The following is a 6,406-nucleotide window of genomic DNA, read 5'->3' as shown; positions in this document are numbered from 1 at the left end:
AGAGATTTTTGCTATAGGGTACGTGCACTCGATGGAGAGATAGAGAGACAGAAAGTGAGAAATCACCTCCCAGTGGGGATGGGCTGCAATCTCCTCTCCTCCATTCTCTTGGGATTTTGGGCACACACACACACACACACACACACACACACACTCCTGGCATGAGTTTAAGCCACCTGGTCCTGGACTTGAACTACAGCTGAGTACATGAGAGTCCAGCCACATAACCATTACACCATCTGCTGGTCCTGGCAGGTACAGTTTTCAAGCCGTGGAATCTGAGATGCCAACCATGCAGTTGGCCATGTGGGATCCATGCCACCTGCTGGTCGAAGACCCCACTTCTGAATAGGTGCTTTGTTCTCTACCCACAGTTTTAGATATGCAAGTTAATAGAATCATTTTTTTTAAATTTTGCTCATTTAAGTCGAGTTACCAAAGCGTATGGAGCACCAGTAAATATGAATACAAAGTCTAATAAAATTCGTTCTCTGTACTCAAAAAGCTTGCAAGGGCAGCTTCTATATGTGTAGCATTGTTTGGAGCCTAAATTTAAAAGAGAAACAAATTTTTTTCTTTATGGTATGTGCACAAACACACAAGAATGAAAGCAAGACAGACAGACAGACAGACAGATGAGCACCCTCCGCTGGTTCTGGTCACATCATGATCCTCTTCCTCCAGCCTGTCAGATCTTGGGCACTCACACATGTCACCTGTGTGTTTTAGAGCTGACCCAGCTGGGGATTCAAACCTCAGTCACCACATGGGGTCCAGCCTCTTTTGAACAGCTCATCGCTGCTGCTCCATGAAGTTAGCCCTGTAATTTTATGTCTAGCAGAAAACAGTTGAGGCTGACTTGTCAGCACTTTCCCTTTCCTGACAATGCTTCCCACCTATAAAGAAGAGACCTGTGTCTGCCTTCCTCACTCGTTCCAGCAACATCGGATACAATCTGAGCCAGACAGTGGCCCAAGCTAGGCTAATTAGATTCTCTCTCCTGACTCTCCTGACTTTTCAGTAAGGATACAATGGCTCAGGTAGGCTCAGGAAATGAGGACATTGCACAGGCTGGCATGATTTAAGGTTGCCAGATAAAACACAAGCATTCTGCATTCTTGCTTACAGAATTTGGTAAACCTACATGATGTGCCATATTTGGGGCGGGGGGGGGGGTGGACGGGTTGTGGGGGGGGGGGGGGGGCGCAGGGAGCTTCAAAAAGTTCATGGACGTGTGTATTATGAAAAGACTATTCATGGATTTAAAAATATTTTTAAATACAAACTCATACTATAAGTCCATTTCCATTAACTTTTGAAGTCCTCTCACAAAAGTGAAGTTAAGAAAAGTATTTTGCAAAAATTAGAGAGTAGAACATAGGAATAAGGAAAATGAAAGACTATAGTGAATGTGTAGTGGGGTGGGATGAGATTGGAGAAAAGGAAAAGTATACCAGGCATTGCATAAGTCACTGAGAACTTTTCAGTCCTCAGCTGCCATCCCTTGGGAGATAAAGCTATATGTATTTCTTTCTTTCTTTCTTTCTTTTTGGAGAGGTTTTTGCTATAGGGCACGTGCGCTCGCCAGACAGACAGAGAGAGACAGAGAGACAGAAAGCGAGAAATCACCCCCCCCAGGGGGGATGGCTATGCCGCAATCCCTTCTCCTCCATTCTCCTCTCGGGATCTTGGGCACGCATGCACACGTGCCCGGTGTGAGTTTTAAGCCACCGGGTCCGGGATGCGAACCACGGTCGACTACGTGGGAGTCCAGCGACATAGCCATTACGCTAACTGCTGGTCCCAAAGCTATATGTATTTCTTGTCCTTGAGTTTTGTGAGAGACCCCGTATCTTTATAAACTATCCTTAGACATCTTAAGAGGAAATACATTTCTTCTATCACGTATGATATTGTCAGACTTCAAGAAAATATGTTTTTGTTTTTAATTTTTGCCAGAAGGTACATGCACTCTCCAGAGAGAGCTAGAGAGGGAGAGAAAGGGAGAAAGAGAGAGAAAATAAGATAATATCCCCTAATAGGGAATGGTCACACCACAATCCCTTCTCCTTCATTTCTTCCTCCTCTTGGGATTATGGGTATGCACACATATGCACCTGGCATGTTTTCCAAGCCACCAGGTCTAGGACTTGAATTGTGCAGTAGGCCATGGGTGATCAAGCCACCTTAACCACCACACAATGGGCTGGCCCAAGAAAGTTTTATTGTCCCATAAACTTTAAAGGATTCATGGGGTCCATGAGATGTGTGAATAGAAAACCTGTTGATCATTTATCCAGAGTAGGAAAGCTCGCCTCTGTAATACATGCAGTGAAATGTCTGGATCTACTATTTGTAAAACTGTGTGTTTGGAAACCTGGGATTCAGATAAGCTGTCTTGACTTCTTTAGAAGTATCAGTAAATGAGTAAATGCATTTAATGTATTTCCCCCAGGTGTTAATCTAAAAATGTGTCCTCAAGCAAAAATCAGCAACAGAATAAAATTAGTGGGCATTATGCACTTCAATTATGCTTATTCTTCTCCTTCTTATTCTTATCTTTTTCCTTTTTCCTTTCTTTCTTTCCTCCCTAAATTCTCTAACTTTCCTAAGTTCTTCCTGAGGTAAAAAGACCAACGGAAAAGTTACTAACATCTCGAAGTAAATTAGTTGGAAGTACTAGTCACACTTGGAGTATTTGCATCTTAAAATAAAGTCTTATGAGAAGGAAACCAACAGAATATTTCTGGGCTTGCTATGATCAGCAATCCTATAGAATTGGAAGTTTATATTAAATTAATATTATATAACAGACTGGGGACATATCTCATGCTAAATGTTCAAGAAAAATATCTTAGTGTGGTTCAGTATACCCAGCTGGGACTGTGTCTAGGGCTGGAGACATTTTTCTGGAGAAGCTCTAGAAAAAGGATCCATGGGAATGTAAGTGTGGGGCAGTTGTCAACAGAGTACCAGCCCACCCAACTTCAAGGAGAACAACGAAACAGAGGTGATAGTGGGGCTGAAGGCAGGGCAAGAGAGGATCTAACACGTCTAAAAGATGCACTTGATGGTGTATTTCTAGAATTAGTTGTAAGGATAGGCCACGAGAGGACCTGCAACTGAAGGTTCTTAAACCTAAACAGAACACAGGGGGCGGACAGCTTAGTTCATCCACAAATGGTCAAATTGTTCTTTCTGTCAAAAAACATCTGCCCTCTGCCTGACACTTTAATAATTGCATGTTATTTTTATTAATAAGCAATCTCTTTTTAGAGTATTAAGGAGGATTATCAGTCATTATAACTTAATATGAACTATAAAGAAATGAGTCAGTTCTTAGTCGTACTTAAAAATGTGGTAATGATCTTTTGACTACGGGGAGAAAGAATTAATTTTGGAATAAGAGATACTTTGAAGGCCCAGTTAAGACCAGAGGCAGCTTTGATGACACTTAATATCTCAAATGCTGAATTGGAAGACAAGCACAAAAAGGGCTTTTAAAAATACCATTTTGGGGACCAGCAGATGGCATAATGGCTGTGTTGCTGGACTCCCATGTCATCTACTGCGGTTTGAGTCCTGGACCCAGTGGCTTAAACTCACGCTGGACACATGTGCGTGCGTGCCCAAGATCCCGAAGAGAATGGAGGAGAAGGGATTGTGGCATGGCCATCCCCCCGGGTGGTGATTTCTCGCTTTCAGTCTCTGTCTGTTTTTTCTGACAAGTGCACGCCCCTTATAGCAAAAATCTCACACAAAAAAATTTTTTTCTAGTTTAATTTTTTTTTGAGAGAGAGATTTTTTACTACATCGTGTGTGTTCTTGCCAGAGAGACAGAGAGACAGAAAGCAAGGAAAAAAATTACGCCACCACCCCCCCCAGGGGAGATGACTACACCATAATTCCTTCTCCTCCATCCTCTTCTCCTTTCCTCTCTTCTCCTTTCCTCTCTTTTCCTCTCCTCTCCTCTCCTCTCGTCTCTTCCTACATGTCCAACACTAGTTACAAGCCTCCAGATACAGGACTCGAATTGCAGTCGGCCATGTGAGAGTCCAGTACCTTAACCACTATGCTACCTGCTTGCCCCTCTAGTTTAAATTTAAATCTACAGTTCATCTATCCCACAAGATTACTTCAAAAAACAGGTAGAAAGAACAATATACTATATTCATGCAAATTGCATCCTTTACTCCAAGCCAGTAAAGACTCACCCCCAGACGCATGGCTCGGTTAGCAGTAAGGCTATAGATTACAGGGACCCCTCCATTTTCCTACCTGGGTGTCCTGCACACAACCATATGTGCAACAATTCCTACATGCTGCCCTCTCTGCCCACCCTATACATACATGTACCTGGTTCAATAAAATTTAATTCATCCATCACGACCCAGTACAAACAGCACTGGCATTAAGAGTTTCACAGGAGAGGTCCCTTCTCCACTGCTTTATCCTAACAATGTAGAAAAATCACAGAAAGGTGAGTATGGTACCAACTCTGGAGACAAACTGCCTGAGTTAAAATCTCGGCTCTGCCATTTATTAGCAGTGTAACTGGAGACCCACTCCTTTATCTATAAAATGCCTCATAAATTTGTTCTGGACATATAGCAAGCTAATACTCGTAATGCACATGGAACAATATTTGGTACATAATGAGTATTCAATAGATATTTGGAATTGCTATAATTCAGCTGATGCTAAGAGTATAAAAGTGCTCCTTACCTTAGGATAAGGTTATGTCCCAGTAAACCCATGATATATTGAAAATATCTAAGTCAAAAGTGCATTTAATACAGCTAACCTATCAAATATCACTTCTTAGTCTAGCCTACCTAAAACATGCTTAGAATGCTTATATTAGCCTATAGTTGAGCAAAATCATCTAAAACCAATTCTCCTTTATGGTACAAAGAGCCCAAAAGTGATTAAATACTGAAAATGGAATCAATTCAGCAAGAGGATTCAGCTGTAAATATACTTCCTCCCAATACCTGAGCCCCTAAATGTATAAAGCAGGTACTTCTAGACCTAAAGGGAGACATAGATTCTAACATAGTAATAGTTGAGGATTTCAATACCCCGCTCTCAGCATTGAAAAGGTTATACAGGCATAAAATCAACAAAGAAATGTTGGCATTAATCTGCAACAAAGCCAAATGGGCCTGACAGACACTTACAGGACATTTCACCCAACAACCACAAAATACACATTTCTCTCAAAAGCCTATGGAATATTCTCCAATTCTGATTACTTTTTAGCCCATAAAAGAAGCCTCAGGAAGTTTTTGGAAAAAAAAAATCATATTCAATATCTTTTTTGACCACAATAGAAAAAAACTAGAAATCAACAACAACAAGAACTTTGGAAAATATACAAATACATGGAAACTGACAACATACTTCCAAATGACTAAGGCCAATAAAAAAATTAAGAAAGAAATTTTAGGGGCTGGCAGGTGGCATGATGGTTGAGACACTGGACTCCCACATGGCTGACCATAGTTAGAGTCCCAGACCCAGTGACCTAAACATCACAACATATAAATAGATAGATAAATAAATAAATGTTTAAAAAGGAATAAAGAAAGAAACTTCAAAATTTCTTGAAACAGGAGCTAGCAGGTGGTGTAGTGGTTAAAGCGCTGGATTCCCACATGGCCAACTGTAGTTCAAGTCCCAGACCTAGTGGCAGCTGTGTGTGTGTATGTGCCCAAATACCCAAGAGGAGAATGGAGAATAAGGGATTGCAGCATGGCCATCCCCTCCGAGGGGGTGATTTCTTACTTTCCCTCTCTCTGTCTATCTCTGTCTCTCTCTGATGAACACACATACCCTATGGCAAAAACCTAAAAAATAAAAATAAAAAAAAAATTCTTGAAACAAACAAAAAGCAAAAAACCCACAACATACCAAAAGCTATGGGATACAGAAAAAATAGCACTAAGAGGGACATTTACAGTAATCAGTACCTACATAAAAATAATGTAAAATATAAAGATGGTGAATAAACAATGCATCTTAAGAAACTGAAAAGCAATGGGACCAGCAGATGATGTAATTGTTACATCACTGGACTCCCATGTAGTCAACCATGGTTTGAGTCCTGACCTGGCAGCTTCAAACTCACACTAGGCATGTGTGCATGTGTGTCCAAGATTCTGAGAGGAGAATAAAGGAGAAGGGATTGCAGTGTAGCCATCCACTCTGGAGGGTGATTTCTTACTTTCTGTCTCTCAGTCTCTGTGTCTCTCCAGCAAGCACATGCGCTCTATAGCAAAAAATCTCTGATTGTTTTTGAAGAATTATTTTATTTAACTTTATTTATTTATTTATTTTAATTTTGATCAGAGAGGGACAGAGAGAGAGAAAGAAAGTGAGAAAGCAAGCCACCAGGTCTGGAGCT

This window comes from Tupaia chinensis, unplaced genomic scaffold (assembly GCF_000334495.1).
Source record: "Tupaia chinensis unplaced genomic scaffold, TupChi_1.0 Scaffold000434_1, whole genome shotgun sequence".
NCBI lineage: Eukaryota > Metazoa > Chordata > Mammalia > Scandentia > Tupaiidae > Tupaia > Tupaia belangeri.
Note: the sequence above shows the minus strand (reverse complement) of the source record.